Source organism: Ceratotherium simum, chromosome X (assembly GCF_057802395.1).
Source record: "Ceratotherium simum simum isolate JZ-2026a chromosome X, ASM5780239v1, whole genome shotgun sequence".
Taxonomy (NCBI): domain Eukaryota; kingdom Metazoa; phylum Chordata; class Mammalia; order Perissodactyla; family Rhinocerotidae; genus Ceratotherium; species Ceratotherium simum.
Genome location: NC_141940.1, coordinates 99,099,484 through 99,124,059, shown reverse-complemented (window position 1 = coordinate 99,124,059; position 24,576 = coordinate 99,099,484). Strand labels below are relative to the sequence as shown.

Sequence of the window (24,576 nt, the reverse complement as noted above, 5' to 3'; positions counted from 1 at the left end):
AATGTTGAATAGATGTGGTGAGATCAGACATTCTCGTCTTGTTCCTGATATTAGGGGAAAGGTTTAGTTTTTCACCTTTAAGTATGATGTTAGTTGTGTGGTTCTGTATACACCTTTTATCAGGATTAGGAAGTTTCCTTCTATTCTTTAGTTTGTTGACCGTTTTATGTTTTATAAAAGCACGGTGGATTTTGTCAAATTCTTTTCCTGCATCTACCGAGATGTTGTTTTTGTCCTTTATTCTATTAACACGGTGTATTACATTGATTGATTGATTTTCATGTGTTGAAACAGCCTTGCATTCTTGGGATAAATTCCACTTAGTCATGGTGTATAATCATTTTGATATATTGCTGAATTCAGTTTGCTAGTATTTTGTTAAGAATTTTTGTAGCTATGTTCATCAGTGTTATTTGTGGTTTTCTTTTCTTGTGATGGCTTTGTCTGGTTTTGACATTGTGCCATTTCAAATCTTCCACTTTTTCTAGGTACTTCTATTGCTAAATAAATATGATTTTTCATCCTTCCCCAAATCACTCCACTTCCTGGATCTCTAGTTACACACTGAAGGAAAGAGTAAGAGAGTGAAACTGAGAATGAAGGAAAGAGAGAGCGAAACCAAAGGAAAGAAAGGCGAACATAATCTCAGCTATGACGGGCATATATGACTGATCTCTAAGTAATTGTGCCTTGTTAACTTAAGTTCTGTGGCCTTATCACAGGTCTTAAGATAGTTGACTTGAACTCTCTAGAGCTCTCTGGACTCCATTTCATTAAAAGAGAACAAGGTGACTCTAGCCTATATACACTCAGACACAAGCATACTCTTTCATATGCACCAAGCCACCACTATGACCACCACCATCACCACAACTCCTCTTTTAAATTCACACTCTATGCTGAATTCGGCCTGAGGAGAAACCAATACTCCACATCTAGAGAGCAGTAGCACATGTCTACTCTTTTTCATTTTTTTGTATGAATATGTAGATCCTCCCCAGTGAGAGCACCAGGGCAGAGCCTAGTAAAATCATGCTGATGATTCTCCTCTCACTTCGAACATTTTGACACAGATAATCAAATTTTAAAAAATCAAGGAAAATCTAGAAAGGAGAAGTATTATTATTCAAGAGCAATCTTAGCCTGAAGGTTGAATTTCCATCTTTTTTCCTATGGACAGGAAGTTAGGAAGCTAACAGACAAAAAGAACATATGATTTTGAATTGGCTTTTATTGTCCAACCAGTTGGTTCTAGGCATACAGGTACATGACATTCAAAGGATGAAGCCTTGGGTAGTCACCTCAATTTACCTTGGCCGAGAGCCTACCAGGAACCCTCACTCAACCCCATGTCTTTCATCTAGTATCTTTTGGCACCATGCAGTGGAAAGAGAGTTCTCACCTAGATCTCTATTCCAAATGACTAGCCCAACCACAGACCTTAAAGCTGACCCACTGGCCTCTTGCTGGGGCCAATCCCCAATAAGAGTAGACATGCTTCACCCTTGCTTTATTCAGGGTCCTCAACATCTTAGCTTTATCCCAGGTTATAAAACACTTCCTGACTTGTGACAAACTCTTCCTCCCCTCTGCTTGATTTGGATTTATTTTTTTCTTCATTCTTTTAGTTTCTTAAGATGGGAAGTTAGATAATTTATTTGAGACTTTTCTTCTTTTCTAACATAGGCATTTAGTGCTATAAATTTCCATCTAAGCATTGGTTTAGCTGTATCCCACAAATGTCGATATGCTGTATTTTGCTTACATTCAGTTCCAAATAATTTTTAATACTCCTTGATCTCTTCTTTGACCTATGGATTGTTTCGAAGTGTATTGTATTATTAGTTTCCAAATGTTTGGGGATTTTCCAGATATCTTTCTGTTAATAATTTCTAGTTTAATTCCATTGTGGTCAGAGAACATATTTTGCATTATTTGAATCTGTATAAATTTATTGAGACTTGTTGTATGGCACAGAATATGTTCTGTCTTGGTAAATCCTCCATGTGCACTCGAAAATAATATGTTTCTAAAGAATATGTTTCTAAAGATTCCTCTCGTGTTTCTATGATTTTTCTTAACATGAGTATTATTTCTTCTTTTTTTTCCTCTTTCTTCTAATTCCAACAAGTAATACCCCATTGGTTGCCTACAGAGAGTAGAACTATGTGGCTTTTGAGCCATGTGAATGCATTAACTATTTAAAAAATAAGTATATTTGTATTTTTAAAAAGTAAAAAATGATAATTGAATCATAGTAGTGGACGAGATACACAAAAACATTATCTGCACATACAGAAACTAGAAAGGATATAGTTAGCAAACCAGAGATTATGAGGAATGCTTGGAAGATAGAAACAAGAGATGCTTTCAGCCTGACAAAAGCAGAGAACTGAAAATACCTGCAGTAGAAAGCCAAGCACACTCAAAGTTCAAGAACAGAGTCAATGAAATCAAAAGACTGCAGAGGGTCCTGGGTGGACTGTGAGATTAAAGAGCTACTCTCTGAACAACAGATGTTTGCCACCGCCCTGCTCTGATCCTACCCTAATCTTACTTACATTGGACAAAGCCACAATGGCATTTGACCTGCATTAATCTCCCAAAACTACACTCCAAAGACAGTGAATTACTTGGCCAGGAAGGGAACCCCCAAATTAGAGCAGGTGTGAGACAACTTCATATGTGCCCAGCAGAAGGGAAACAAAACAGAAGGACACATCTACCCCGAAGAGAGATGCACTGAAGTCTTCACTGAAGTCTTCCAGCGTCTGAAAAATGCCATGCTTTTGGCATTTGGGAGGGTGCCTATCCTACCTGCAAGCTCAATGCCATGTAACCCCCAAGGAGAAGACACTCCAGTCTCCCATTCAGAGGAGAAGCCTATTAAGTGAAATAGACACAACTTAGATCAGATCCATGATAATTACCTAAGCTAATCAAACGAGTGCTTTACTCCCAAACAAGAATGGACAAACGTTTGCCAGAAATTTGAGGAAAGTGAAAGAGAAGATCATGATAAACTAAGAGAACTATTTCTGGAGAAATATATACATATATATATTATACAGGAAACAAAAGAGAACTTTATCAAAAAATACAAATTCATATTCTCAGAATTTTAAGGAAGACAATGGGTTTAGAGAGAACAGAGTGTTATAAAACGGAGCAATTAAAGAAGAAGAGAAAGTACTTGAAAAATAAAAATAATTCATTACAAAATTAAAAACTTAATAGATGCCGGGCACTCACTGCAAAGCCGCCCTCCCTCGCCCAGGCTCTGATGGAACCTGGAACATCACACTTGCGCCCATCCTCCCAAAGCCATTGCCCTCCCCACGCCATTGCGTCCCCCCCACCCCCGCCCTGCACGTAACGTAAGGGATCCACGCCACGTACGTAACGTAACAGATACTCCCACCCCCTATCCCTGTAACAGACTCCATTTTGGTCGCCTCCGGACCTGCTGCCAGGCTAGAGCCCAACCGACAGCGCTTTCCTGGCTCGTTCTGGGAACACTCCCAGGCCGCCTTCGCCTTCGCGCCCGCCGCAACCGCCCAGCCAGCCATGGCGAGCGCGCCGCCATCGCAGGTGCTCCAGAACTACCACGCCGACTGTGAGGCCGCCATCAACAGCCAGATCTGCCTGGAGCTGTACGCCTCCTACGTGTACCTGTCGATGGGCTACTTCTTCGACAGAGACGACGTGGCCCTGAAGCACTTCTCCCAGTTCTTCTTGCAGCTGTCGCGCCAGAAGGGGGAGCTCGCCGAGAAGCTGATGCAGCTGCAGAACCTGCGTGGAGGCCGCATCCTTCTCCGCGACATCTCGAAGCCAGACCGCGACGACTGGGAGAGCGGCCTGAAGGCCCTGGAGTGCGCTCTGCACATGGAGAAGTGCGTCACCCAGAGCCTGCTCGATCTGCACCAGCTGGCCACCGACAAGAAGGATCCCCATCTGTGCGACTACCTGGAGAGTCAGCACCTGCTCGAGCAAGTCAAGTCCATGAAGGAGTTGGGGGACCATCTCACCAACCTGCGCAAGATGGGGGCCCCGGAAGACGGCATGGCCGAGTACCTCTTCGACAAGCTCACCCTGGGGGACGGCAGTAAGAACTGAGTTTGGACTGCCCTCCCCACGGCCACCGCGGCTTGGTGACTTCCCCTGGTCACCATACTGAGCATGCATATTGCAGTATTGCCCTCGCAAAACGTTCACTTAAGTTTTTTTCTTCCAGTTTCACCATTTCTTCCAATAAAGTTACGTGGTTCCTAAATAAATAAAGGTCTTTCTTCCTGTGTGCAAATCTCACCTTTTAAGTCTTAAGACAGGTATCCAGGAGTCTCTCCCTATGACCCATCGACATGCAGCTCAGGATCTCCATGCATAGAGGGAGAAGGTATTCCATGGGACCCTGGGAAACACAAAATTAGTCTTCCCCTTATAAACAAAGTGGGGGTGTGGGGTGGCTGCTCTGGGGCCCTGGTGAATGTGGATGCCTGTGTGTGGTAAATATAAAAATATGGCCTGAAAATCACAATTGTGGTTGCCTCTGGGGAAAGAGTGAAGGGAATGGGATTGGGCAGGGATTAAAATAAAAGGGGCTTTAACTTGATCTGAAATGTTTATGTTAATTCTGGGTAGCAAGAAGGGGGCCTTGGAAGCCAGAATGGTAGAGTACATCTTTGACAAATTCACCCTGGGCTACAGTGTTAATGTGACTGAGCGTAGGGCTGGCTTCCCCATAGATGTAGGGGTGACTTCCTGTGGCCACCAGTCCTGGGCATGCATATTGCCCTTACAAAACATCCACATGTGATTTTTACTTCAACTGTACCATTTCTTGCAATAAAGCAACATAGTACCAAAAAAAATTTACCTCAATAGAAGGGCTGAAAAATATAAGATCACGGATGAAGGTCAAATTTGTGATATTGAATATTAAGTAGGATAAATCCCCCTGAATGTTAAGGCAGCGACTCTGGATGCTTTGAAGAATGTAGAGGGGTGGGGGAGAGTTGAAGCTGGGAGACCAGTTAGGAGATATTGTAGCTAGTCCAATGAGAGACAATGGTGGTTTCAACTGTGGTGGCAACTAAGGAAATGAAGAGACCTAGACAAATTACAGATGGATTTGAGACAAGTTGACAAGATTTGTTTTTGGGCCAGACGTGAGGAATGGGAAATGGGGAAAATAATCTAGGTTTTGTTGTTTGGACTTGAACATCTGGGTTGAAGGTGTTGCTATTTATTAATCTGGGGACATTTGCAGGGGGACACGAGAGGTGGGGAAGGCATACCATGTGAAATCTGAGATGCCTATTAGATATGCAAGTGGAAATGTCATGCAGATAGCCAGAAACATGAGCTCTGGAGCTCAGGTGGGATGTCAGGTTTGGAAATATACATATGGGAGACATCAGGCTATAGATGGTGTGGAGGTGATGGTGAGATAGGTAGCTAGGTAGACATGAGTGGGGGATCATAGTTGGAGACCTTGCTGCATCAGTGAAGCATCTTGCTGGCATCCTACAAGATGCAGATAAAGGGGAACTGAGACCCGCCTGGCACCATCACTGGAGTCTGAGACCTTCAACCACGACAATAAAAGTAATAAGTGCACCAAACAAAGCCTTCTGCTATACGCCTCTAGAGGACATTGACCTTTCTTTAATTTACATATGAATTCCATATGCATTAGCCCCCCTTCCACAGGAGATGACTGCATGACAGTTCTGGAGATTCCCCTAAAAGGTCAAGAACTCCCCCTCCTGACTTGTGGGTGGAGGAAAAACCATTATTGGCGGATAACCAGATAATGCTAATTCCCTTCTAAACAGCCCAAAAATAAAAATAACTCAACACACAGGGCAGATGCATTCTCTGGCACTGCCCGCTCCTCCCTTAGAGTGTATTTGACCTTTCCTCTAATAAATCTTTGCTTGCTGTTGCCGTTGTGTTGGTGCCTAAATTCCTCTCTTATGCTGAACAAGAACCTGGGCAATTGGAGTTTTCAGTCCAGTTACACCTTTCTTTGGCCAGCCAGCCAGGAGGAGTCACCGGCAACCTTGTTATACTATCTGACCAGCGCAACAAATCATAAGTTATGTCCTCAGCCTTTCCATGGCTGGTGGATAGTTTGCAACATTCTTCTCTTATCTCCTCTTTAGCTCCCTGCTGCTGTATGCAGCCTCCGATGCTCCCTCTACCCTGCTTGGTCAGTGCCTCCACAAATGACGAATATTTTTCAGTTTTGCTTAATTGGTGGTAGGGCACAGACTTATGCTCCCTGTTCTGCCGCCAGTCCCTAAACGCTTGTCCTTTTTCCCCAGGGTGTTGCATCTGTGCTGGACATGTCCAAAGGGGACATATACCCGACCTGTCCATTCAGGGTAATGATCCCTATTCCGTTTGTTCTAGAGCCAGACTATAGAGATTACTATTTTTGGGTTTGCATGGTCCGCCACCTTGTACAATGCTATGAGGTCCGAGTGTTTCATGACATATGGCTCCGAATGAGTTCTACCTGGATGCCTTGCAAGCCAGGAGACTATAAAAGACTGACAATCAACCAGTGGTAAGTCTACATTCCTCGCCTCCCTTGTGCTAGAGGAATTGTCCTCCTCTCTGTCACACTACCAAATCTCTCTCTTCCTCCCCATTTCCCTTTTCCAGCCTGATAAGAGGGCAAAAAGCTGCACACAGGGTGGGCACAGGTTGAGCAGTTAAAAGCCATCAGGGCACTCACCACCTAAAAGAAGTCACCTGTGACAGGAGGAGCTGGTCACGGAACAGGGTTAAATCTTAGTCCCTGCCAGCCACAAGAAAATGTCTGTGCCACGAACAGGAACCCAGTGAAGCACACACATTCCCACCCTGCAGCAACTTCCCCTTTTAGGCACCTAGGTCACCCGCAACCAGGCCTCCTTGCTTTTCTCTCTCTCTCTGACGTCTCTTACTCCCACCTTCACCTCTTCCCGTCATGGGGGAACCAAAGCCTCCCCCTTGCCTTGTCTCTGCTGCTGGTGCCCATGTTTATTTTGATGTCCTTTTCAATTGGCGGTGGGGCTCTAAAGTCTGCGAAATTTTCTGTAAGCTGTCACTCTGGTCCTGTTCCTTTTTGCCTAAGTGTTGCATTTGTGAGGGCCACAGTTTGGGTTATGAGCCTTTTCTTTGATTGAGTTAGAGACCCCCAATATCAGGATTTTAGCTTATGGGTCTGTTTAACTAGGCACCTCATAGAATGCCACTAGGTCAAAATTTTCCATGACATACATATGACAGTCAGTTCCACAAAGCCAGGCCAGTTTGACTCAAACACCCCCTAACTTAGTGACCATCACCAGCCACCAAATAGTAAGGAGACTCATAGATCAGGCTTCATGGGACTGCTTGAGGGCAATATTCCATCAGGACGCTAGGTCCCAAGAGATTCACCCAGGAATGAGGGGACTTATAATAGGCCATAGTTTGTACTGTAAAACTCAGGAAGGTCCTCATCTCCATGGGCACCCATGGAGGACAGGACACCGGCCGCAGAGATGTTGGGGCCAACAGGGAGATCACATATAGTGGGTATGGCGAGCCCCACACTCCATGCACTCTGGGTATGGTGAGTTCCCGAGTGCCCTGGGTATGGCAAGTCCCAGGGAACCTGCTGGAGGGACAAAGGGTTGCTGTGATCTGGTCAGGGCAGAGGGATGATGGGGACACCCACTCTCCCTCGTCTGCCCCTGACACTCTTCCTGAAAGTTATGAGTACTACAAACCCAAACTCCTCAAGTCTGGGAATGGGCCCAAGCCCCCACACTCTGGGTTAGAGTCCCAGGGTTCCCACTTTCCCCTGACCTCAAGTTCAGGAATGGGCCTGAGCCCCTCTACTCTGGGTTAGAGTCCCAGGGCAACACATACACAGAGAAGTGTCGGCCCATGACCCAAAATACACCAGACACTATGGCAGCCATCAGAACTGAGGGGACTGAGGCCCCTTCTCAACCAAAAGACCCAAAATCAGGGCTCACGCCTACCCCTATGTGACTGCCAGCTTATCAGCCTCCCTTGCCTACTGCACCCCCTCAAACTAATAGGGAAGTCCCATTTGGACTATCACCTCTCCAAGAAGTAGCCAATGGCCAGGCAGGGACCATATGAGTGCAGGTACCCTTTTCTATGTCCAAACTGGTGCAGTGCCAACAAAAACTAGGAAAATTCTCTAAAGACCCAGATGGGACCTCAGAAAGTGCTCCTCTCCACCAAATCGAGACCAAAGTCTGCGCACAACACAATTAGGCCAAGTTCTCATCTGACCACAGGTGAGTGAGCCTCTTCTGACTCCCCTCTGCACTTTCCCTTTGTTTTCTTTTACCTCACTTGTTGCTTCTTTCCCTTTTCCTTTTGTTTTGTTGCATACTGCAAGACTGGGTATGGTAATTATCTTATACAACTGTCACCAACTATAGCAAAGGGACAAAATCTTACAGATTGCTAGATTTGCCACACACCTCCTAAATCTGCTACCCCTTACCTATATCAATTTCAACCTACACTTAACTTTTCAGATCTCCAAGTGCCCAAGGCAGGAACACGAGATCTAAAAAGTGCCTCCCTCCTTTTACAAACCCTCAAGTTCCTCCCCTTGCGTGAGGTCCCTAGTCCCAGGGGAGGAATTATGCAGGTCCATGTGCCCTTCTCCATGGCTGACCTAACTGCCTGCCAAAACAAGCTCAGTAGATTTTCAGAGGATCCCTCCCACTTTGTTAAAAATTTGAGGGTCTCACTCTCTCGTTCAGCCTAAGCTGGGCTGACATGCATGTCATCCTGTCCACTTGTAGAACTCTTTTAGAGATGCATTTTATAACCCAGTCAGCCCCAAACATCAGGAGAAAATTACAAAAGGCTACCCTGGAACCCCAAACGCCCATCAATCAGTTGATGGACGTGGCCTTCGGGGTGTCTAACAATCGGGAGCGGAGAAAGGAGGCAGAGAAGGCTCAAAGAACTAAATATAAGGCCCCACTGTTGGCCACGGCTTTGGCCGCCAACCCACCTCAGGGTTATCCGGTAAAAGGCCCTAAGGTGAGGGCAGGACCAGGGAAGCCCTGGTCAGAGACACTGCCTCACCAGAACTCTAAGCAAGAAAACTGTCACCTCTGTGGACAAGAGGGACATTGGAAGCAGGAATGTCCTCAGACTAAGTCGTGCCCACCACACCTTGTTCACTCTGTAGACTTAAGGGCCCCTGGAGGAAGGACTGCCCCCGGCTCTCTCCGGGGCCAGGGACATCCCAAATCCTACTGTCTCACGAGGACTATTGACGGGGCCCAAGGCCCCTTAGCTCGTGCTCGCCATCACACCACAGGAGCCTCGGATAAATTTTGACGTGGCAGGTAAGGCTATTACTTTCTTATTGGATATGGGAGCCACCTACTCTGTCCTGACCCATACCCCAGGACCATTGTCCCTTGACTCTTGTCCTGTAACTGGGATAAATGGGCATACAAAACTCAGGAGCTTTACTTAACCCCTCACTTGCCTCAGAGGCTCTTCTATGGTAATTCACAGTTGGGAACCAACATCACAATGGGTCCACCCCAGGAAACTAACACATTGCTCTTGAGAAAACTACAAAACTAACACTAGGACCACTCATGTTAAAATCACAAAAGAAAGATAGATGCGCCCCTTGGAAGGGTCCTTAACTTGTCTCCTAGAGGTTCTCTACCTGCCTCCCAAGGCCTATTCTACCCCTGCCAGCTCACAGGATCCTGAGTACAATGGAGGGCCTTTATCCCCCTGGTGCCAAGGCATTCTCTTATGAGCTCCCTCCTTAAACACCTGGTTTAACTCCTCAGACCTTCATCAGGCCTGTACCTCAACTGGATATTTGTTTCTTTGTGGCCCCAGACAAAACTTACTGCCCTATGCAGGCAGTCCCTTTCTTACCATCCCTTCACCAGGAAAGGCATTAGCCTTCCCTTGTATAAATAACACTCAATTTAGGGGACAACGCACCACAGGACAACTAAGCCCATGGGGACTTCTTATCATAATCCATAAGTCATCTCACACTAAATGAAATAAGCGAGCACGGGGGGCTCCTTCTGGCCAGAATAGGCCTAGCAATAGGCCTTGCAGCCCATGGGGAGATTTTGCATATCATGAGGCCACTGCCCAAATCTGACTGAAGCCTTTGAGAAACTAGCTCAAAATATGGGCGATGCTCTCCAACGTATTAGGAGATCTCTGGATTCCCTAGACAATGTGATTATGGATGATCGACTAGCCTTGGACTACCTCCTCGCCTCCCAAGGAGGAGTATGTGTGGTGATTAATAAGACATGTTGCACTTATGTCAACAACTCTGGCAAGGTGGAAGTTAATATTAAGGCAATATATGAACAAGCCACATGGCTTCACAGGTATAATGGAGAAATAGACCCAAACCAAGTCTGAAATAATATTAAAGGATACCTCCCTTCTGCTACTTTGTTTTTGCCCTCTTTGGGACCAATTATAACTTTTATCATACTCCTCATCTTCGGCCCTTGTATCCTTAATCTCCTCATTAAATTTGTTTCTTCCTGTCTACAGGCTATTAAACTTCAAATGGTGGCGCAGCCAAAACCCACCTCCTTGCATTATGCCTACTCCATCTTCTATGACACTCCTACAAATGGCCATCACTATGATACTCCTGACAGTCAGCAAGAAGTGTCGGGCCCTCTCCCCGAAATGGTTTGTGCCCTTCTCAGCCTGAAGCAGCCAGATTCTGTTACAACATCCTTCACCCTGGACGATTTCGAGGGTCCACACTTCTTGATGGGGGAATGAGATAGGTAGCTAGGTAGACATGAGTGGGGGATCATAGTTGGAGACCTTGCTGCATCAGTGAAGCATCGTGCTGGCATCCTACAAGATGCAGATAAAGGGGAACTGAGACCCACCTGGCGCTGCCACTGGAGTCTGAGACCTTCAACCACGACGATAAAAGTAATGAGTGCACCAAACAAAGCCTTCTGCTATACGCCTCTAGAGGACATTGACCTTTCTTTAATTTACATATGAATTCCATATGCATTAGCCCCCCTTCCATGGGAGATGACTGCCATGACAGTTCCGGAGATTCCCCTAAAGGTCAAGAACTCCCCCTCCTGACGTGTGGGTGGAGGAAAAACCATTATTGGCGGATAACCAGATAATGCTAATTCCCTTCTAAACAGCCCAAATAAAAATAAAACTAACTCAAGACACGGGGCAGATGCATTCTCTGGCACTGCCCGCTCCTCACTTGGAGTGTATTCTGACCTTTCCTCTAATAAATCTTTGTTTGCTTGCTGTTGCCGTTGTGTCGGTGTCTGAATTCCTCTCTTACGCTGACCAAGAACCTGGGCGATCGAACTTTTCAATCTGGTTACAACGGGACTGAATAAACTCACCAGAAAGAGAGCGTAGCGAGAGTATGGCCCAGCTAGAACCACGCCCAGGGCAGCTAACATTAGAGTGTGGATTGAGGTGTTGGAACACTCAGAGGGCTGCTGGCCCCACCTGGACCATTACCTCATTCCAGACTGTGGCCACAACCAGTGTCCCCAAATCAGCCTGTTTTTGACTGTAGTGTGGCCTCTGGTTTCTTCTTTAAGGATGTGGAGAGGAGTTAGCCTATTACCTTGTCTTCATGGTTGTGGGTAGAAAGAAATTATTTCGCAGTGAAAAGATTTCGCCAGGAAATGATAGACATGCTTCTCTATGGGTTTTCTTCTGTCCCCCTTTAAAAACTCTTCCCCTCTCTCAGTCCACTCTCTGTTTGACCAGATGAAATCTGTACCCACGTAAACTTGAAGGTTGTCATGTCTGGGAAAAAATACTCAAAATATTTTGTTTCTTCTGTGCCATGTGTAGTTTACAAAGGTCAAAGTTAAAAATTTATGGACTTTGTATCCTATACTCAGAGACACATGGGTAGCTTGAGTCTTTTTAGAGCTACCAGATTGCTATGAACATTTGCTAAAATATGAACAAGTTTAGGTAAGCAGTAATTACCTTTCACATTTTCCCATGACTGTACTTTAATACTTTCTTAAAAATGAGGATTATGGCCCTGTGAGTTTAGTTTCCAGAAAATGCTCTTGCCCCTTTTCTCTTCATAGTCAAACTTGATCTTTTCACTGTCTTTCTTTCTCTGCTGGCTTGGAGGACCTCTCCTCTCTCTGACTTTATCTCAGTTCATATATATATATATATATATATATATATATATATATATATATATATATCATTTAACTGTTCTCCTCTAGATATGAAGAAGCACAGGGAAGCAGTTTGCTGTAGTGGTTTCTTAACCTCAGATTGCCTGGGTTCAAATCCCAGTTTAGCCACTTACTAAATTGGGTGAACTTGGGCATGTTATTTCACTTCTCTGTGCCTCAGTTTCCTTATACGTAAAACAGGGATAATAAAAGCGTCAACCATATTGGGTTGCTGAGAAAATTAAATGAATTAATATTTTTAAAGTGCTTACAACAGTGGCTGGCACATAGTGAATACTTTATGTGTAAGCCATTATTTATCGCCAACATCATTATCATCATCATCATCCACTCACTTCTAAGTTCCTTTGTGGTCTTTATACTCTGGGGAAAAGATTTCACATCTATACTTTGCCACTGGAGGTCTCTCTTGCATTTTGGCCAACTGTGTCACTGCATATTGAGAAGGAAAAATCCTTCATAGCAGCTCAGTTGTTAGGTGCTGCTAGGACTCAGGAGGGTGGATTGCTGTGTTCACTGCCCCAAACTCAGGCCCAAGCCTGGAGGTGAGTTTTGCTGTGACAACTCTGTGGTAATCCCCCATTTGTTGCAATCAGCCTCCTCTTTAAATCACCCCTGGAACACTTTTTGCTTATTCTTCCCAAACCCAGGTTGCCTGAGCCTCCTATTTCCATCTTGAATTACATTCCACCTCTCAGAGGTGGCGAAGAGTGAAAGGATGAAGTGCTAATCCAGACTCCACCATCATCTGGATGTTTGGACCTGAAAAAGAGAGGAATGTGTGGATTGGAAGGAGAGAATGGGCAAAAGGGCTACGGATAATATAATAACTAAAATTGATAAATCACCATGTACTTTAGGACAGAGGTTCTCAAGCTTTGCTGCACATTAGAACCACCTATGGAGCTTGTAGAACTCTCAATGCCCAGGCCATATCCCAGACCAAACACATCAGTCTCGGGGGCAAGATCTAGGCATCCCAGGCACTAAAAACCAGTGCAAGCACCTTGCTACTCAAAATGTGGTCCATGGACCGGGCAGGTCAGTGTCATTTGAGAACTTGTTAGAAATTCAAAAATCTCAAGTCCTACCCCAGACCTATTGAATCAGAATCTACAGTTTAACAAGACTGCAGGTGATGAATATGCACACTGAATTCTGAGAAGCACTCTTTAGCATCCTAGTACTCAAACATGGCTGTACCTTGGAATCACCTGGGGAGCTGGAAAATAATAATGATGCCTCGATTTAAAATCACTCAGTCATGGGGCCGGCCCTGTGACTTAGCGGTTAAGTGTGTGTGCTCTGCTACTGGCGGCCCGGGTTCAGATCCGGGCGTGCACTGATGCACTGCTTGTCCGGCCATGCTGAGGCGGCGTCCCACATACAGCAACTAGAGGGATGTGCAACTATGATGTACAACTATCTACTGGGGCTTTGGGGAGAAAAGGAGAAAAAAAAAAGGAGGAGGATTGGCAATAGATGTTAGCTCAGGGCCAGTCTTCCTCAGCAAAAAAAAAAACGAAAAAAAAATCACTCAGTCATCCCCTCAGGTAAGTACTGGACCAAGCACAATAAAAATGTACTGTAACTTCAACAACAATTATTGAATCAACAATTATTGATCACACTCACATACTAGCTATTACCCAATATGCTGTTTTATCACATTGGTTTGTTTTAGAGTATGGGTTGGCAAATTACAGCTTGCAAGCCAAATCTGGCCCCCGTGTGTTTTTATAAACAGCATTTTACTGGAACACAGCCACACCCATTCAATTACCTATTGCCTGTGGTTGTATTTGCACTACAACAGAAGAGTTAGTAGTTGCAAGAAAGACCATGTGGCCTGCAAAGCTTAAAACATTTTCAGAAAATCTTTGCCAACCATGTTTTATAGTACTTTGCCACAGGTCCTGAATTCATCTAAAGCCATTAAATATTTTAAACTTTCACTTGTCTTTATGCATCTATTTGTCTTTTTCTGTTTCCTTTTATTTTCTCTCACTTTTAATAAATATTCCAAAATGGTTTGAATACTTACAATATTTTATACACATCCCTAACTCGCATACTTAACAGAATTGCAATTGTCACCTTCCAGACTGACATCTTTGTGTATTTCAGCAAGTCAACCTGTCGACTTTGGGTCTTCAGTTTCGCCATTCCCTCAATGTGCCTTTGTTAATTGAGGGCCATCAGTCATCCTGCTTCTGGAAGCATCAGAGTGGAACAATGCCTGATTAGCCTTTTTGACTGATTCTCCATAATCACATATTCATCACAGAGGCTGTTTAAAGTGTACTCATTTTTAAGTTATTGCAATCTATTGCAATCATTTTTCTTACTGTGAGGCATTTAAATTTCATTAATATGCAAAGCTACTGCCTTGCCTGAAGAGGAATAGACTCCTTCCCTTTTATCTATATTTCAATGTTTATTTTTTATAATGTTGCTTTTGGTTTATAATTTATTATATATGATATTAACTATGCCACATGTAAGAAGGAGATTTATTCTCTTTTTTTCCTGTGGAATAATTCTCTGTGAATGATTTTTTTTCCCTAAAGTTTAATTCTTCTAGAAAGTTTATGGAGAAGTAAAAGTTCCAATTTAAAATATATTTTAGAACTATAAATCAAGAAATAAATCTGAATTAAAACATTCTAGAAAAGAAGCATTCATGTAGTTTTTGAATTTTTTAGTCAAATAGCCATTCTTTCAAAAATTATATTGGCTTCTGTGAAGTATTCCACACTATGCTTGAGACTAGGAATATAAGGTGACTACGGCACAGTTTCTGCTCACAAGTATGGTGGGAAAGATGGACACATAAATAGATACCTCCAATCAATTCAGATAAGATCTAAAAGAGAAGTCAACACAAAGTGCTATGTGAGTCCAGGAGAGGAAAAGGGTCTAAATTTTACCTGGGAGTTAGGAAACATCCACTGTGGAGGTGACACTGAGTCTTAAAAGATGAATTGGAGTTCTACAAGTGGAGAAGAAAGGAAAGGGTATTTTATCTATGTTTATTTGCTGCAGAGGAGCCAATAGAGAGGGAAAGCTTACAAATTCAGGAGTGTAAAGGGATACAGTTAATGAAAGAAGACCAAGAGAAGGGGAAAGGTGGTGGATTTACCTTACACAGGAGGAGGGATAGTTTTTTATTTTAAGGACCTCTATGTAAACTTTTCTCTCAAAGGTAATCACTGACTTACTAATTAACATTTCAGCACTTTCCCTGCTTCATCACTCTGTAGTACTTAACAGTGTAGACTATTTCTTCTTTCCTTACCTTCCCTGTCCTTTCATGGTTTACCTAAGATTTATCTATAGAGAAATATATAGACCTAACCACCCTCCTGAATTCTGCTGTTGGTCTCTTCAACTCTTGTTCTATATACACTCCCCCTCGAGTTCAGCCACATCCATGGCCAATCTCAGCTTTTCTCACTCTTTCTCTTGTGGGAGATCAGAATTGGCCACCTCAAAATATGTCTCTTTACCTTGATTATTTTCTCTGCAAGAAACTTTGACACCCCCTCCCCCCACTAACTAACTGCCTAAAAGAATTTAACTCTGGGTATGGATAGACTGGGACTGTCCTTGCTAAGCCCATTTCAAGTAAAAGTAAATGTTATCCTTTGTAAGAGACATTTACATTTATAAGGGAAATCTCCATTTATAAAGGTATCTACCTCTCTGTACCAGGAAGAAGGGGGGATGACCTTATTTCTAGAAACTCTTATCAGTGTGGAAGGCGAGGACTTAAAGCTGCATACTCTTGTTTACTGTGCTTTCTGGTAATCTTCCATAGCTGACTCCCCCCACCCCCAACATCTTCCTTTGTCTACCTGACTATGCTATTTAAAGTGAAAACCTCAGCCATCTTGTCAAGTTACCCAGTGGGTCTCTCCCACATATACATGTTATAAAGCTTTGTTTGATTTTCTCCTGCTATTCAATCTCATGTCAATTTAATTTGTAGCCCAGCCATAAAGGACCCAGAGTGGGTACAGTAGGGTCTTCCGCCCCTTCACTCTCAACGCTTAGATGCTTCTCTTGACTATGAGACTTGCACAGCCATCTGTGCAACATCTCCCTCTGGATGTTCCCAGAAAACTCAGACTCAACAAATCCCAAAATGAATTCATTGTCCCTTCCCCAAACTCTCCCTAGATTTACCACATCTTCCCACAGTCTCACAAGTAATAAATTTCAGAGTCATCCTAGAGTTCTGGCTCTTACTCAGCCTGAACTTACTTAGTATCTCTGCCCTCCATGTACTCCTCTCCTACCCGAAAGCCCCCATCTTTTTCAGGCTATAATCATCTATGCCCTAACAATTTCCATAATCTCTGTACCTGTCAGGGTTATTGGTGGCAAACCACAAAATTTGACTCTGCCCAATCAAAACAGAAAAGGAATTTTTTAGAAAGATGCCCAGTAACATATTGGAAAGGTTGTAGAACTTTGCTCAGAAAATGGGAAGCATCATATGAAGTAGAGCCTTGTCTCCCATCTGTCTTGACATTTTTCCCCAAACAGGAAGGGTGCTAAGATGTTGGGCTGCCCAAAGTGATAAACATATAATCTACTTTTTCTAACCCTCTTTTAATAGATGCTGTTGGTGCTCTGCCCAGATCAACTTGGCCAGCCAGGACATCCAAACCCCCAGCTGCTTGTAAGTGCTGCAGCTTATTATGCCTGTGACCCTCTCAGAAGGATTGACCTTGGCTAACTGGGGCAGCCAATGACAGAGGCACAAAAGCCTGGACCCTTTGCCCTGTTTATGCAGTGAGATTTATGCTCCAGAATCTGTCTTGTATCTAGCCAAGGTTAGACTTTGCCTGAGATCACATCATTGCTTGGTTCCTTCCCCTCCCTATCCTGCTTCCCTTACTCCTGTACAGGTTTCTCCTGAGCACACTCCTTCAATAAATCCCTGTCTCAGTCTGTTTCCAGGGAACTCAACCTAAGATCCACCCTTAAACAGAGTCGATCACCCTCTTTTTGTGTTATCACAACTACTACTTCATTTCTTTTTAATGGCACTTACCACTCTGTATGACAATTTTTCTTCATGTGCCTATATCCCTTAATAGGCTAGGGAATTCTGGAGTTCAGGGAATGTATGTATTTTTTTCTCTCCTTAAGCCTTAGCATATATGTAATAGGAACTTTAAAAAATGGCAAGCTGAACTTAATTGAAAATAAAGGCCAGATCACAGTGTATTAAAGAATAAATAGAATTGAGATAGTGGAGACAATAAATGTAGTGGTAGACTATTTTTGCAATGTCTAAATGTGCCTTGGAGTGTCATTATTGGCTTACATACTTTATTCCCCTACTAGATTGTGAATGACAGAGCAAAAACAAGTTTATTAGTAATTAGTCTCTGGCCAAAAGGATTTCTTCCAAGACATAAAGTTCATGCAATCTGGTTAATTTCTCAAATGGGTCAGATATATTCTTTCTTTGCTAGTTTCATTATTAGCTACTAAGAAAATGTTTAGCTTTAAATTTTTTTGACTTAGCAATTTGTTCCATTTGAATGTCTGAAAATAAGACTGTGTGATCAGGACTAAGGATTTCACACCCTGTTTTGACATTTTTGAAGCCTATATTCTTTATCAGTCACCTATTATACACAATTATTTCATATTTGGCAAATGATTCCAGTTTTAATGCCATGTTGCCTCATCTATAGGAGTCTGTGTGTGGTGGACATGGGACAGTCATAAAGTTTACTGAGCATTTATTATGTATATAATACTGTGTTATCAATTTTGGGGGGCTAGAAGGTTGACAAGAAAGAATAGAAAGTGTCTCTACGCTGAAGGGGCTCAAGCTGGCTAGAATCATGGCATACATAGCTTAGGATCACTTACAGAGGACCTCATCAACAAGTTTCCAATTAATTAGTAATTAATGCTGAGCCTGTAAGGTCCAAGAGGGTATAGCATGATGGGATGATAAGCAAGCACCAGGTCAATCAAGAAAGAAAGTTTTTTGGAGAGAAATTTTCCTCAAGCGTGCTGACAAAACTCATTTTAAAAGACACTTTCTCAATATTCCTGTCTAGCCCATGCCCTCCTCATTTCTACTCTAGAATTCTCAAGACATGATTCTGAACATGCTATAACCAAACATTGGAACAAATTGAGTGGGTGATGACTAGTCTGTATTTCAGGCTGAGAGTCACACTGAGCTGCTGCCACTTGGTGAGATGCCATTGGTCCAAGTTCTGGCTCTCATATTTATAAATTCATGGATTTCTCCTTCTCAAGGAACCCAAAGGTGGACAGGTGCTACATGGGGGATCAGCCACCTTTTTCTGTAAGATGTAAATATTTTAGAATTTACAGACCAAATAGTCTTTGTCACAACTATTCAACTCTGCTCTTGTAGTGTGGAAAGCAGTCACAGACAAGATGTAAATGACAGATGTGGCTGTGTTCCAATAAAGCTTTATTAATAAAAACAAGTGACTGAACAGATTTGGCACACAGGTTGTTCTTTGCCAATTCCTGTTCTAGAAGATTGACTCATACCAACAATATTTCCAAGAGTCATTAATCAGCCACAGATGAGACTTACACACAAACAGGACAAATTACCTGCACAGAACATCCTATCAGAAATTAGCCACTAATGTCACTAAACTATAAATCAGAAGGATGCTTAGTAAGCAATGGGTCAGGCAAATGAAAACATTTTCTTGATTTATGTTCTCCTGGAAGTGACCCTGAGAAAATGGTTTAAATGCAAGTATCTATTTGGCAGATAATCCCTGGAAATATCAGGAAGGCAGTAGAGAAGTAAAACAGGGAAGGAAAGAAAGCCAGTAGAATTTGCATTGATGAGCAAGATCACTAAGGGCAGCTAGAGCATAATCTCCCAGGTAGAACATGCCTCAGATTTATCCCGCTCATGAGGCAAGGGAGCTGGGATATTTATCCAGTAACTCTGTCAGTCATTGGTTGAGGGTTGCTTCTGGGAGATGGGAGGGCAGAGAGGGCTCAAGTGTCCAGAGAGAGGCTTCAGGCAAAGAATTACAGGTGCCAGAAGCTGGAATGGACATGGTAAATGTCAAGGGTATATGGGTGGGGCAACAACAGCATCTGCTACACCTGTTTTCTCCAAAATGCTATTCATAATAAGGTAATATGAGTTAATGAGTAAATTTTCTATTATAGGAATTTTTCTGAATTGTGGAACTGGTCTTGTAAAAACCAACCAACCTTCCTCTCCATGGTGTTGGATAGGTATTAACACATTTTAAACAGCGAACCTCTTTTCTGAAATATTCCTCATTAGGCAACCATAATTTATATAGTTCTAACATAGAACATTGTCATGATTATAGCTTATTTTTTATTGGTTTATATTTTGTTTAATAGTTTCTTTTTTTAAGAATTAAGGAAACATGGGGTTTGCTGACCAGAAGTGGACTAATGCTTGCCCCACTCTTGTTTGGCTTTGGTCTATGGTGGTTCAGTTCACGATGTGTGCTTTGCTGCCAAGTTTATTGTTAGAAGAAACCAAAGGATGGCCTATGGAAAAGGAGAAAGTGTACTAGCAATGGAAGATGAAAAGTGGGCAATGAGGAAAGGGAATGAGAACCTGGGAAAATCAGAAGCAGTGGGGGTTGGACAGAAGTAGGGTGAGCAATAATTGTTGCAGCCTACAGGAAAGGGATGAGATAGAAACGGACCTTTTCTGATTCCTAAAATCTATCTTTTTCTGTTTACTATCTGTAATAACAACAGTGGTGGTGATGGGAATATTTGGGGGTATTCATTTTATGTATCCAGGGTTTGGGCTTTTGGCTTCTCTCTATTGCTCTTCACAAGACACTGCATTGTTTTTCTTTTGGTTTGGCTGCTTGGGCTTATAGTTCTGCCTAGAAGGACTGACTGTTTCTGGTCACCTGTAACCTATTCAAGGAAGACCCAGGATAAATTCCATGGTCACAGCTGGACATAAGGATAAGAAGGATCACAATTGTCTTCTTTGTCAGGTCATGTGGAGGCTTGGGGGTTGACTAACCAGGTAGAGTTACTCTGGGAGCAACTATGGAAAACTAGAGTGGGTATGTACTCTCTTGGTCCACACCTTGGTTCTGGAACATAACTCCATAAAAGAAGGAACTTCAAGAGTGATGTCAGCATCATGGCAGAGTGAGCTCTTCCCTTAGTCTCTCCCCACTAAGATACAACAAAAAGGATATTCATAAACAAACAGAAGGCATTCACACAACACAATAGATGTCTGAAAGTTCCACACAGCCATATGTCTGAAGGTGGAGGTGCTGGATCCCCCAGGAGGCAGTGGAAGGAGGTAAGGAGATCTCCTCTCCCTCCCTGGATGGCAGTGATCTAGGGCACGGGACCATGCACAGCAGCTGGCACACAACTCTAGGGGAGTGGGTGGAAAGGGCAGCCCTCTGTGGGACCACCTTCACTCTCGGAGTTGCCTCCTACACGTGGGAATGCTCCACACGCAGGAGGCTAAGCAATCATGGGGGCATCTTCACCAAGCCAAGCATCGCAGGAGGGCAGACAGTGTAGAGTGAGAGCACCCCTGGGATCACACATGCAAATGAAAGCATCCCTCCTCCCTCTCACCTGGCACACTAGCTTGGCTGGTAGGCCACAGCAGGGGACCCCCACCAGAATGCCTGCAAACCTACATGTATAAAGCAGTGGTGGCCAGTAGGCAAACACAGATGGGCCCTGCTTGGCACAGCTTTCAAAGGACAGGCACGGCTGCCAGGGATTGTGATGCACTCAGAATACACAGCTCCTGCCCCCACCCCCCCAGTGGCAGTAGGTGGAATCTGCGACCAGATACTACCACTATGCAATGGCACAAGTCCACCCCATCAAATAGCATGAAGAGGTATATTAACACTCCAGACCAGAAGGAAAATGACAAGTACCCAGAAATCAATCCTGAAGTAACAGAAATTTACAATCTAAATGACAGAGAATTCAAAATAGTTATCATAAAGAAACTCAACGAGTGACAAGAAAAATTCAGAAAGACAGTTCAATGAAATCAGCAATAAAATTAATGAACAGAGGGAATTCTTCACAAAAGAGTTTGAAACTATAAAAAAAATCAGAAATGTTGGAGATGAAAAACACAATGGATGAGATAAAGAAAAATCTAGAATCCTTAAATAACAGAGCTGATATTATGGAGGATAGAATTAGTAATTTAGAGGACAGAAATATAGAAATGCTTCAGATGGAGGAGGAGAGAGAACTAAGACTAAAACATAATGAAGAAATTCTCCAAGAAATATCTGACTCAATTAGGAAACACAACATAAGGATTATAGATATTTCAGAGGGAGAGGAGAGGGAGAAAGAGCAGAGAGCTTGTTCAAAGAAATAATAGCTGAGAACTTCTCAAACCCGGGCAAGGAGCTGGAATTACATGTAAATGAAGCTAACAGAATACCTAATTGCATCAATGTAAAAAGACCTTCTCCAAGGCATATATTGGTAAAACTGGCAAAAGTCAGTGATGAAGAAAAAATATTAAGGGCAACAAGGCAGAAGAAAATAACCTACAAAGGAACTCCTATCAGGTTTTCAGCAGATTTCTCAGTAGAAACCTTATAGGCTAGGAGACAGTGGAATGATATATTCAAAATTCTGAAAGACAAAAACTTTCAGCCAATAATACTCTATCCAGGGAAAATATCCTTCAGATATGATGGAAAAATAAAAACTTTCTCAGATAAACAAGAAGGAACTTCATAATGCTTGCATATTCAGGGCAAAATAATTCTTCCTTAAAGCCAACCAACAGCAGTATAAGCCTAGTGGTTGAGAGTGTAGGTTTTGGCATCATGCAGACCTCAGGTAGACTACTGTCTCAGTTACTTAGCTCCACTGCATGTATTCATCCAGACATAAATGTCAATACCTCATTGAGTACCCTATTAAGAATCCACTCTCACAAAGCATTTGAGGGTGATGTAGACTTGCTTAAGATTCCACAGTGGAGATCAAGAAAGAATTTACATCCTGCTACCCAAAGCAATCAACTTTGAAATCTGACATTTGTATTCTCCCAAGTCCCTTCTTAGCCTTCCTGATACAATGATTTTCTCTCTGTCATTCGTCCATACAATGCCCAGTGTCATTGGCTCCATTCTCTTCATCCTCACCCCTACTTATTTTCCCTTCCACTTTGCTGTGCAGTTGAGCCCCTCCAGCTCTCCAGCTTAGCAATATAAAGGGTTCTCCAGTTAACAGGACCTCCTTAGAAGGCAAGTGGGAGTATGTGTTGCTGGTTGTAAGGAGTAGTGGGAATTATTTCTTATGTCGCATGTTTCCATAAAGGACTTTTCTTTAATTGGTATCATTTCTGTGTTTCCACTTCATTCCCTGAGAAAGAAATGCATGGGAGCAATGCTTCTAGTTTCTCTTCACTCCCTTGTCCCCTCCTCTCCAGGGGTCAAGGAGTAACTTTTCTGATCAGAGACACCAGAAAAAGGAATACAGTAGGTGTGTGTGGCAGCCACCGAGGTGTGCCACTAAGATCACCATTTAAGAAAGAACTTGCCATTCAGTTGCAATGAGTGAAGTTAGTTGACAGCCTCCAGATTTTGAAGGCCATGTTTTTCTTGGGAAGTCCCAACCAATGACTGAACATAGCAGGAGCCCTAAGGCCAGGCCACTTCTGCCCAATGTAGTGCTCCATTAATAGGTAATGTTTGCTCCAGAGCTCCCCAATGGGTTGGCTGAGATTTTGTCAAATCTGCATGGAGAGCTCAGGCTCTCCGTGCCCAATTCTGCTTCCTCTCCCTTTTATCTTTCACAGACTTAAGATCTCAATGCGCTTTTTGCACTCCTGTGTGTCAGAGTCTGCCTCCCAGAAGACCCAACTAATACAGTGTGACTTTACACCTTTACTCCTTTCTTCTCTCTCTTTCTTTCTCTCTCAATTTCTCCAATAGATTCACGCACTCTCACAAACTCCATGTGCTAAGTTCCCCAGGAATGATTTCCCCCTGCAAGTGGGAGGCTGCATTCTTGGATGTGCTGTTGGAGAGGGAGGTTTGGGGGCACTCATTATGGCCATATGTTCAGTTTCATTCTACAATTCAATCTTAGAGTGACAAAGCTGATATTTTTATCTCCATTTGATTCTTGTGTCTTATGTCTCAATTGCTTTCTGACTCAGGAGGGAAACAAAAAGAGCTGATTTATTTATCCTCTTAACTCCAGTATGAACAGAAAAAAAATTCTTACATGTAATTTGGAATACTTCATTTATTTTCTGAAGGCCATATAGGGCATTCCTTCTGCTCTTTTGTAATTAATTTATTTGTTTTTAATTCATCAAAGGCATGATCTTAAAAGGTGATGAATATTTAGCAGTGACAGACAGAATTTGGTTAAGAAACTATTGTAATAATCAATTCTTTAGATGGACCTATCGCTTCCTTGAAGATTTGTGGATGTGAAGATAGAATGTCTGGACCACGAGCACAAGACTTTCCTAGAATGTTAGTATGTGTATGTGCAGTGTGTTCAGGGGGGGAACTGGTCAGTCCTATATAGTTTGTTCACAAAGGGGCTTTAGCAGATAGGCTTTAGGGTACCAGCCCTCCACAATCCCTGTTTGGGAACTTCCCTGCATACAGCCTTTGCTGAAGTTTTGGTCTAGGCAGCCATTTTTGTGCCATGGCACCTCTACCTTCCCTCCAAGATGCCTGGCCCAGCTTGCCTCAGGTACCTACCTGTAGTATCACTCACTATTGATGTCCTACCCATAGCCCCTCAGCTCACCCAGGAGATCATCTGCAGCTTCCGTGGATGGTTACTTGTCTCCATACTCACCAGAGGCTTCTTACCTCAAGTGTCTGTGTTTCACTAACTAAGGGCATTGTCTGGCTACAGGAGTATGCTAGGTCCACTTGTGGGACAGGCTAGAAGTGCCAGGGAATTTAATGCCCTAGGACTGAATGACTCCCAATTAATGAAAGACAGGAGTTGGTGGGTACATCCCCAATTTCCTCGCTCTCTTGGAGGGACAATTCTGCAGCATGATCCACACAGTCTCTCAGAGAGGCCCCAGTAGAATTGAGCCCCATAGCAATAATTCACTTATTAACATATCTGTTATTGAATTTCCTCCCTTTCTCTTTTCCCTCTCTATGGTTCCTAGTATCACTGAAAAAATAAACTGCTTAAACCCAAACCCTTTTCTCAGGATCTACTTTTGGGAGAACTCAAACTAAGACACCACCCCTGATCCTATCAGACTTTCTTTAATGAAATTGGA

The 24,576-nt window shown here is 43.1% G+C and overlaps 1 pseudogene; it reads left to right on the top strand.

Annotated features, from left to right (window-relative positions):
• Positions 1-3,463: 3,463 nt before the first annotated feature.
• On the top strand, positions 3,464-4,309 carry LOC101390080 (ferritin heavy chain pseudogene; annotated as a pseudogene).
• Positions 4,310-24,576: the final 20,267 nt, after the last annotated feature.